Source organism: Scomber japonicus, chromosome 1 (genome assembly GCF_027409825.1).
Source record: "Scomber japonicus isolate fScoJap1 chromosome 1, fScoJap1.pri, whole genome shotgun sequence".
NCBI lineage: Eukaryota > Metazoa > Chordata > Actinopteri > Scombriformes > Scombridae > Scomber > Scomber japonicus.
The window spans coordinates 24,026,435-24,037,894 of record NC_070578.1 but is presented as its reverse complement, the minus strand read 5'-3'; the positions used below and the strand labels follow the sequence as shown (position 1 = coordinate 24,037,894).

Genomic DNA, 11,460 nt, shown 5'->3' with positions numbered 1-11,460 from the left:
GAAATTATTGTAAAATCAGTGAACAGCTGTGATTGCAGCTATTGTTGAGATTGCATTACATTATGTTATTGGCATCATTATTTAGAGCTGAGTGGCATTTTAATAGGCTGATGCTGCAGGAGATGCACTGTGGAAAAATATGTCTGCATGGTTTGGACACTATATCAAAACAGTAGCTTTATTTCACTGTTCAGTAAAAGCTCATTCACGATACCTTCAGCCTGCACTGAATGTCTAAATGTTGTTGAAGACGTAGTCCCGGTGTGCTGCTGTGTGTTTTGTGGTCTTGTCCTCACTCAGTGGAAGCTCCCTGTACTGAAGTCGACGTTCTGTCTGTAGTCATCTCTGTGAGGTCTAAGTCGAGGTCAACTGGGGTGGGCAAGGCAAGGCCAGCAGAAATAACAGAGAATGTGCATTAAAACACGTAGTGTGTCTTAGTAAATATGGGCATGTTATGGGATTCTTCTGTGGAAACATTTAAGACAAACTCATTGGATATCAGTTTGTTTTCATCATAAGCTGCAGGTGAGTCGCTGTGAGATTTTGGAGACAAATAACTATTAGTGTTCTCTTATTATAACCTGCACCTGCAATCTGAAAAACCTGAAGATGACGCATCAGCATCATTACTTGGCCATTACGCCTGACCCATAGAGCCAGCAGATTGGTCATTGCTGCCATCCTGTGTGGAATGAAATGGGGCGAACATCTCAAAATTACAGAAATTATGTGGCTTATTTCTCACATCAAAAATGACAAAAACATATTGTTGTGGTTTGTGTAACCACAATAACAAAAAGTTCTCCATGAGTGATGTATTAAAACTAGTATTTTGCCAATATTTTGCACTGTCAAAGTGAAATGAGCATTACAGTTTGTCCTATAGATTATTTACAGTGAGTAAATTAATCCAATGTCTATCACTTTTATGCAATTATGAACAAAACTAATGTATTTTCAGTCAAGTGTCCACAGAAAAAACTGTATTCTGCAATTTACTGTAAGTGTTACACAGTAAATCTAAACCCAGACCTCTTTACTGCTTACTGACTGTCTGGCTGACCAGCAGCTGCTCCTCCGACTTATTGTTGTGTGCTGGACACTTGGCGGCTGGAGCAAGAGCCCCCAGAGTGTCTTTGCTTTGACTAACCTCACTGATAATACTTTTTGCTCTCCGGCTCTGTACGTCTGTCCGTCTCTCGTCTGTCCGTCTCTCCCTCCCTCTCTCTCTCTCTCTCTCTCTCTCTCTCTCTCCTCTCTCTCTCTCTCTCTCTCTCTCTCTCTCTCTCTCTCTCTCTCTCTCTCTCTCTCTCTCTCTCTCTCTCTCTCTCTCTCTCTCTCTCTCTCTCTTATCTCTCTCTCTCTATCTCTCTCTTCTTTGTGCCCTCTCTTGGTCCTTCCTCTGTCTGTTCGTGTTTCTTTGTCTCTGATCCACCCCCCACCATTCCTCTCAGTGGGGCAGTGGATAAGGTTGGGCAGGGTGGTGCTGGACCCTCACCAGGGGCCAGTGACAGCGGGGGTGGTGCTTGCTCTGGGAGTGGGGCGGGGCCCAGTCGCAGTGACAGCGTTCGAAGTATGGTGACGGGTGGCAGCAAGGCTGGCCGGTGGCAGACGGTCCAGAGCCACATGCATGCCGGAGGCCTACGGTTTGGCAAGTGAGTGGTGCATCTTGACAGGGGGCACGCATGAGGGGGAACAGTGGGCACAACTGCAGCATGGTGTAGATATCAAGCAAGAGTGTGAGTTTGTAAAGGCTCAATGAATTATTTTGTTGCATGTACACTCAAACTTTGACACTGCCAGAAGCTATTTTTGATGTTCATCGTGCAGATGGAGAAAACGTAAGGAAAGCCTGAAAGAGAAGTCAGATATACCTACCTGTGAAACATGTGTAACTGTTGTTGGTGGAAGTCTTCTGACTGCAGAGAGCATTGCACATATAAACACATTTTCTGTCAGCTGCCAACCTTCTACCAGCTGATGTCAGGTCAGTCTTAGACAAAATGAATCCACACAGTCATACTGCTCCTCCGCAGGCTCCAATTTACAGAGGGCTGTGACAGTTTTGAGACTTCAAACTAAACAGACATTCAAAGAAAATCTTCAAAAATAGCTTGCCTGCTCATCGAAAGTAACAGCTTTTTTTAACTCAGAGTGGGTTGTTGCATAAACAGCAAGAGAGCAGATTTATTAGGCCAATCATATGAATCAAAACCTTTCCTGCAGCATGGCTGAGAGCAGCTTCATTTTAACCAAATTGCACTGTGTATCAACCTCTGCAGACAGCCAAGAAGATGCATTGTTTGCAACTAGGCTTGTGCAACAGCCAATCAAACTATAGCAGTCACATAGGTATTGGGGTAGTTAGTGCTACACCCAGCTGATATTCAACATGACAAGCTAATAGTGTAAACGACAGCAATTGATCATTAACATCTTATGACATGACCAAAAACAAGATGTGTGGGTAACCACAAATGTTACCATATTCCAGGTTGTTTAAAGCCTAATTAGCTGAAATTCTTTCCTAATTAACTAAACGACCCCATTGTAATTTGAAATTGTTGCTGTTTGTGGTTCTGCTTATCCTGCTGAGACTTGAGACACCACTATACAGCGTGTTGATTCTGTAGTCCATGTGTTTTTAACACTTTTTATGATGAAAACTTTGGGCAGTTTTCCCCAGACAAATCATACAAGCTTGTAGTAACAATATCTACACTACCAGAGGATATAAACAAGTGGCTGAAGACAAATATGTACTTCATACATCTATAGGTTAGTATCATCACTCTCTGATCTCCAACTGTAGAGTGTTAACCGTATGATCGCTGGGAGTGACAAAGTCAGAGCCGAGACACCACTGTCATCTGTCTATCATATGAGTCGAATATGGAAATGTGACTACGACAAAGTCTTGGTTTCTGAAAACAGCCTGATTGTGGAGAATACCAGCAGTGCAGTCTGCAAGAGACCAATGAATAATAAATGTTAGTTCCCTGTATGTAAATTGTAGCCCAAACACTCCAACAGCATTTTGTACTGTATTGCCTTCACATTCAGTTGATGAGCAAAATATAATTTGTTAGATTATTGAACAAACTTATCTTGTGTATGTACCACAGTGGCTCCACAGTGAAAGTAAATAATTCAACTATTATTATACTGTGTCCTCCTTGTTATGATACAGTAGATCTATTAGAAACTATTGAGCAAAAATCTAACTTCAGAATTGATATCTGCTTCTTGATTGTGCCTGAAACATTTTAAATGAACTCTGCAAATGCTGCATGAATCACTGGACCTATTAGACTGATTTCATGAAGTTAATCTGATAATGAAACTCAGAGAATTAGACTCTCTAGACACTATGTAGTATTTGAAAATATAGACTTGAACTTGAATTTTGCTCTGTTGCATTATTTTCCACCGCTGTCACTCTGTTTTCCTTTTTCTCCACCCTCCAGATATACCTGTATTTTCATTTCTCCTCTACTATTGGTTTCTATTTTGGGGCATTTAGCTCTCCTGTTGTCTCCCCCTCTGTGCTCCTTTCTCTGTCTTTCACTCCTCACTGTTGGTTTTTTTCCCCTCCTCGCTCTGTCTCCCTCTCCTTGTTTTTCACCTTCTTCAATTTTCTTTAATTACAAAATCATTCAAGGTTTAAACTCATCTTAATTGACTTTCAAGCAAGAAGAAATGTGAAAATAACCCTCTGAGTCAGTAATAGGATACAGCAGATAAAGAGGGCTCTTGCCCAGAGCATATGAATAAGTGGTGTCGCTGTACATAAGACAGTAAAGATGTACAGTACCTAAAAGCCCAAATATATGCAACAGTCGAGATACTTGCTGCAAGAAAATGGTTTTGTGAAAGCTGTGGAATTTTTCAAATAAGTGAATCCAATGAGAAATTTATGACACGGAACAGGCTGGAAAAATGTATCAGCACATGGACTGGCTTTCTGGTGCCTGGACTAATGCCACCATGAATTGAGCCAGATGTATTGATTTATCATAATGTCAGAGGTTGGTTTATATGCTCAGATGTTTAAATCACAATAGTTTCTTTGTAATGTGTTGCCATGCTTACATGTAATCCCTTTAATTTCCACTTCACCTTTGTCCACCAGGCATTATGGCATGTGAGTGAGTTTACCAGAAAAATAATGCATTGATCTGGAGGTCATCTTTGAGGACCTTGTCAAAATTGAAACATACTGCATGTGCCACATATTGCACTGCAAAAAATAATGTGTTGGTTAAACTTCAAAATACGTAACATTGATGCCTTAAGATCTTGAGATGGTTGAATTTCAATGAATAAGATACTACATTTACTGGACTATATCAGTGTATGTTCAGTTCTTTTGTTGAAGACAATTATTTCTATTAAGAAATTGAGAGTGAAGAATACAACAGCATTTTTGAATGGTAGGTTTCATTATAACCATTCAAATCAATCAACACTGCCTGTAAACCACATGCAATCAGTTGCACAAAATCAACTCTGCATTGAGAGTATTAGTTATAAAACAAAACAACTAATTGGTTTGCAAAAAAACCCCAAAAAACAACACATGGTTAGTGTCCTTTTTTGCTGTGCAGAAGTTGTATCTCTCTTTTTTTCCCTTTGTGTAAATGGCTGTGAGACTGCAGACTGATCAGGGCAAAGTTCAAGCTACTGTGCTGCTGTGGCTTGCATGTGTGGAAGGTGGCATCGACTTTGCATGAGAGAAGTCACAAGGGCCTTTCCTCCATTTCCTTACTCTCTCTTCCACTCACTTTTTTCAACTTGGAATAACAGATTCTCGAAACCAGTGAAAATTGGGCTCAGGTACTTTTTATAGTCCTACAAAAGCAGCCCTCCCCTATAGGGAGGACTATGTTGAGCAACCACTACGTTGCTTCCCTGCTGTTGAGTGGTGTGATTCGTTACCTTGTTTAGGCCTGATTGAAGGTGCAGATGCCCACCTGGGTGGGAACCCTGCCTAATATAGCTGCAAGGTGGGAACATGGGCAGTTCTCGTGACAAGGTCCCTGTTGAGCTCTGCCCTCACTGTCCCAATGACAGAAATACACAAACACGCCAAACTATAGTTTTACTGTTTCAAGATTCCCTGTAACCAATCCACCTTGATAAAATAAATAATTTTGAAATATTTTCCATTTTTGTATATTCTCAGCCACTATTCTCAAAGTTTGACCCAAATCTGACCCAACCAGTATGTAACTGTCAACTGTTTTATGAAGTTTCTATAAAGTGTAATCTTTAGCTTCAGCTCACTATTGTGATTTGATTTTTCTCATCAAAATAATTACTCATGTTTTTATGTACACAGGCTTTTGCTTTTCACCTTTTTATCAAAGAACCAGATATTTTTAAAGCTCATCTTTTTTTTTAACTGATGAGTGTTTCATCCAAGCTATGGAAGTAAAGATTGCTGAATGTTGCTCAGAAAATAAATGAGACTTCTACTTCTGAAGCCCTGGATAAATAACTCCTGCCACTTAAATACTTAAGAAATCCATGCAAACTACTTTTATGCATAAAGCTTAACCTCAGGAAATATAATTAAACAATATGTCAGTGTGTGTGTATGAGAGCAAGCGTGCATGCATGAGTGCATGTATATAAACTGAATATATCTTATATTTACTTGATCCAGCACTGCTCGGCTCTTCAGGGGGCTTGTCTCCTGGCTCTCCAGCAGAGTTAGAGCCGAGTTAATACTGAAGAGCGCCGCTAACACAACCTAAGTCCAGGCAGTAAATCCTCCTGCACAGCATTACCTCCAGACAGAGCTGTTTAGCACAAGCTTACAGTCAGGGAGGGCAGTGATTGAGGGGAGGATAAGGAGTGAAGCACTATTACATGATTGTAAGAGTAGCAGACCGGTAATTAGAAAGCAGACTTTCAGAACGGTGATTGGAGATGGTGTGGAGATAGATTGATGTAAGGACTGGACCAAAGGGTGAAGAAAAGATGAATGAAGAGAGGAGATGGAAGGCAGTTGAGCTCAGAAGATAAAGGAAACAGTGGGATATGGGAACATAGCAGGAGCAGACAGGAAGGCAGAGAAGAAGCAAAAGGCAACAAGAGAGGTAGAAGTGGGTCAAGGCTAATTAGGGAAAGAGGTAACATACAGAAACAATTTAGCGCTGCAGATGGAAAGCAGAGACTCAAGTAAAGTGAAAGTGATACTTTAACCTCCGTTTGAATTTAATTCCACTTAATCAGAGGTTTGTTTTGACACCAGATTGGAGAATATAAATTAATGTTTACACATTGCATGCCTGCCTGTCCACCACTCATACACTGCTGAGCTTAAAATCCTGTATAGATGCTTTAATAGATACAGCTTTTTGACACCTCTGTTCTTTTGTCTCTCCCTCCTCTCCTCCAATTTTAACAGATTTTCTTTGTTGTTTGTTCTCTTTTGATCTTCTCTCCCCTTGGATATTCGCTGTGAACACTGTGTTCCCACATTTCAATCTCTGCTGTATCTATATATGTTTTCTGCCATTTTTATCTTCTCCACTTTCCTTTTATATATGAACATGATCACGTGTTCCCTACCTTTTTTCTTATCAGTATCATCATTTGCTAAATACTGTTAAAACTCCCTGCTTTGTCTTTTGTCTCTCATGTTATCTCGAACTCTGATGTCTTCCTTGTTTTATCCATATCTTTCCCCTGATGCTCCCACGTGTCTGCTCAGTTTCGGGGACGCTTCCCTCTCATCTGCTTCTACCCTGGAACACATCCCATCCTCAGCCGTGGCACGCCCTCGGCCCCTGGTCCGCCAGCAGAGTCTCCAACAGCCCCTCACTCACCAGCCCCCTCCGGGTCCTAACGATCCCCCAGTTACCTCACAGAGCCTGGGCCAACTGCACACAGGTCCAGGCGGTGGGGGCCACCGTGGGGGCCCACGGGGGGTCCGGGGGAGTCCGGCTGGAGCCTCCCGGTACAGAGGGGTGGGGGCAGGCCGATCAAGGTCAAATCCAGGCAGCTGGGACCACATGGTCGAACAGATCCGCAACAGAGGGCTAGATGTCAAGTCATTCTTGTAAGTGTCATTTCTACTCTACTGTAAAATGTTGCATCAGAGTCACTAGGCACTGTTGAATATTAAACTGTTGAATGACTCTGATTATACATCACATTCTGATTATATTTGTAGCGCTCATGATGCTGTTTTTTAGGTATTCTGCTAGATTCATGTAGGTCAGTTGCCAGTTGTTTGGTATAACTAAAGAAGACAGTCCTGCATCACATCCCGTCTTCATGTAGGTCATAATGTTCAGTTTACAACCTATACAACAACTAAGGTTGTTATATACAGTAGGTTGTAGTTTGTGGTGCAGTTGGATTTTATTGCTTTATGCAAAGATGTGTCTCTAATATTTTGTCCACACATTTATATCACAGAAGTTAGACTAAATGCTGTATACAAACTCTAACGATTCATCAGTATCACCAACTACAGCCTTCAAAATGACCATAGCATTTAATCAAAATCTCTCTTAAAAAGTTTCAACAAAAACTGAACATTAAAGCGAGGATTTTTTGAAGTTTTATTAGACTGCATTAGGTGTACCTAATAAATTGGCAACTGGGTGTATGCTCTCAGTATTTAATATGGTGAAACCTTATAACATAAACACTTTAAAGATATACTGCTATCAATTACAATAGCCCTGCAATAAATACTACCTGGCAAAGATTATTTGGAATTTTTAATGAGAGTGTATGATTGATTTATTTTGTTGTTTCTGATGTTACTATATAAACCCAGTCTCCTAGAAATGACATCTATATAGTACTAGGACACAGGTTTGAATACATACAGTAGAAGCTGTTTTGTAATATATAATTTAGATCATTTTACATGATTGTGTTGCAAGGTGTCGCTACATAATGCACCTCAGCTTGAGATGTACACTCAGCATTGGAGCATGATCATGCATTTTTATACGTATTATATGTTTTGGAAACCAAATAACTCCAGAAAGTCTCAGGAAAACCAACCTTGTTTTTAGCTGGCATTTCTGAATTCATCCTGAATTTGACAAGGTTTGATACAAACATGCCTCACAGAATGGGCACATGTATTGCCTGTGTGCACCAGCAAAGGGGGCACACATGCACAGCTGCATTAACATGTTGTAAATTGGAAGTGCCCCTCTGTTTAGATATCTTGTGTCCGGAATCCTTACAATAAGTTATTATTATCGTCTGTGTGGAAGAGGTATGAAAATACAGAGTCAGCTTAGCATGAAAGTTGTATATGTTTTACCATTTAAGAGGATTCATTTGTGAATAATTGGAATTTTAAGAATTAAAATGTAGGTGTACTTGTTGAATAAACCACATTTTCGTAGACCTAGAACGCAGTTTGCATACTGTCACAGTTTACAGACTTGATGATGACGTGATTCATTCACCATGTCTTTGCTAATACAGTTTTTTCCAAGTAGAACGTAACAAAAACCAAAAGCATGCCAACTATTTTTCGATTCATCTACTTCCGTGTAAGATGGCCGCTGGTGTGCAAAGGCTACTGATTGTTTGAGATACCGAGCACGGAGAGCTCTCCTTGTCTGCTTGACTTGAGTGATAGATTACAGATGATATGCTCTACAAAGCAACCTCATGTAAACGACCCCCTCCCCAGCTCAGCGTGAACATAGACATTCACACTCCTCCACTCATCCACACATACACACACACAAATTTCTACGCTCCTACACTTTTTGCGTGTCTTCCTATTAACAGTGTCTCCAGGCCAGTGACCTCCCTGCCTCTGTGAATCATCATTCAAATAAGTCTGGGCACATATATTGGGAGGTGGCATCGCCCATTGTTCCTGTCCTCATGAATCTCGCTGGACTAAACACGTTAAAGCATCAGTTGTTGACCCTAGGGGGAGAAACACACTGTGGGGAGTGGGAACACCATTTCATGTGTTCGTGGTCAGTGGGGTATGAACAACCAAATGTAGCAGTTTCACCTTCACCTACCACTTGAATCCAGGCTTGTCACACAGTGTCACAACTGAACCACCCCACTTACATGCGCAATCAATAGTGGTGTAGGTGGCAATGATTTTAGCGTCCTCCGGTTGGAGTGTGCGTGTCTTTTTTGGTCATCTATACAAATCCATTCACCTTATTGATGAGCATCATGTAGGTACTGTTTACACATCCCCAGTGGGCTGCTGTCTCTTAAGTGCTAATGTGTTCCTCTTGTTGTCGATATTGCTTCAACAAACACTCTTGTTAAGGAGGGAATACACTAAAGAAAGTGAGCAATGGAAAACTGAGAAAGACACAGCATGCACATAATTGTTATTATTATTATTGTTTTTTTTGTTTGTTTATACCACTGGACTAAATGGGCACAATTACACATTTGTTTTCATTTCTGACATAGTCCTCAAGTTTATCACTGCAAGATTTAAACTGCTACATTTTGAAAGAAACCTTTTTCACTTTTTTTATATTGAACCAAGACGAAACTGCTGCTTTTTTCTTCTTCTGTCTAGTCGTCTGTGTTCACATTAGAACTGTTTAAGCCAACATTCAAACCGAAGTAAGTCCTCTAAATGAAAATAAAGCTAATTGTTTTATGATTATACCTTCAATTGGGTAGGCAGAAGAAGTGAAGGGATAGAGAAACTGAGCAAAATAGTCAGGATGGAATTTGAAAAATTACTGCAGGAAAAGAGGTAAAATGGAATGGCTGTCCTTGGATCAGCACATAATGAAAGATGCCGTGTAAAGAGACAACGTTCATGGAGAAGAGAGAAAGCATGGGAAGCCAGAATAGTGTTTGCACCAACATGTGGGCTTTTTTCTTTTGTGACTGTGAATTACCAAGGTTAGCTTTGGGCAAATGTGTATTTGTTAAGGTCGTTGTTTGCATGGCCTCCTGCATTCACTGTGCAGCATACTTCAATAAGACATCATTTAATTGACCTGAGGCATGCGTAAAGGCAGAATCACAGCTGAAAATCAACCTGATTTTTCTTTGTTGCTGCTTATCGTTTTGTACACTTACATTATCTTGGATTTTCTTTTGCTTTTTCTCTGTTCTTGCTTATTATTCTCTTCTTTTTCTACATGTCATTTCAATGTTTTCTGTTTTTTACTCTCCTGACCAATCCAAACCCTCCTTTTAGGTTAATCTTTCTTTTTTTCTAGGAAACAAATAATTGTAGATAATAAAGCTGTCAAAGTGTCATAGTTCTCAATCCTTCTGCTAATGATGCACATTTCAATCAGTCACATTTTGTAAAAAAGATTTGTCTGCATCTTCTGTGACCACCATATATACGGTGGATTATGAAACCACTCATAAAAAAATGTAATGTATACATATACTTGAAAGAACACGCATGGTTTAACGATGCATTACATAACCAGTAATGTCAAACAGTATTATGACCATGAACTGTTATGGATATTTTTCACTAGTTGTATCCACGGTTGGCTAATGATGAATACCACTTGTATCATCCCTTATTTTGCAATTAGACATGCTATGCTGCAAAACAACAAATATTTGAAGTGCATGTAATATCCAGTTCAATGCATGACAAATAAATAGGCACCATCTCTCCCATAGCAATTGTGCTAATATTTCAGCATATAGTACATGAAGTAAGCAAAGGCACCATGCATTATCCTACATGTAAATGTTAGAATAGGCAACTCAAAAGCACCCTGAACCCCACAGACTTATTTAGAGGATTGATAATGCAATCTTTAGACACTCTTTCACCAACAGAAGATCTTTTTCCTTCTGGCTTCTCATGTAGGCTTATTTGTTGATACAGTAAATGAGATACATTAGTCACACAGCTGAGGGGTTTTGCATTATTGATTTGCGTGAGGGATGTCATTAATGGTAGCAATTGAGTTTTCTGATGTTATAGATCTACTGATCATTGAATGAATCAACTCAATATTCATATGGTGTATGTTAGAGTTACAGGCATATCTAATTTTAGTGCAAACATCATATACTAACAAATCATAGCAAGTTATATGCTGTCAGTTGGTTTGTACTTTACTTACAATACATACAATAAACTGACAAAATGAAATGTTTTCATTGTTTTGGTGGTGTTAAATGATCTAAGTGAGCTACAAGAAAAACAAGTTAAAAAACACGAAAGTAGCAAGAAATATATTCAGTACAGAGTCTTTGAAGTCTGTATCCTCATCTCAACTCACTCCACAGCACAATGTTGTGGAGATGTAGTGTGATGTACAGTATAGACTGAGGCTTTGTCAAAGTAAAACAGTGTCCTCACCAAGGTCTACCACCTCTCTCCCACTCTCTTTTTGTACATGAAATGTGTGTGTGTGTGTGTGTGTGTGTGTGTGTGTGTGTGTGTGTGTGTGTGTGTGTGTGTGTGTGTGTGTGTGTGTGTGTGTGTGTGTGTGTGTGTGT

At 39.9% G+C, this 11,460-nt stretch overlaps 1 protein-coding gene across 1 annotated transcript in view; it reads left to right on the top strand.

Moving 5' to 3' along the window:
• The window catches only part of syt7b (synaptotagmin VIIb), a 68,022-nt gene that overhangs the window by 24,986 nt on the left and 31,576 nt on the right, over positions 1-11,460 (top strand). The gene's annotated exons all lie outside the window — the stretch shown is intronic.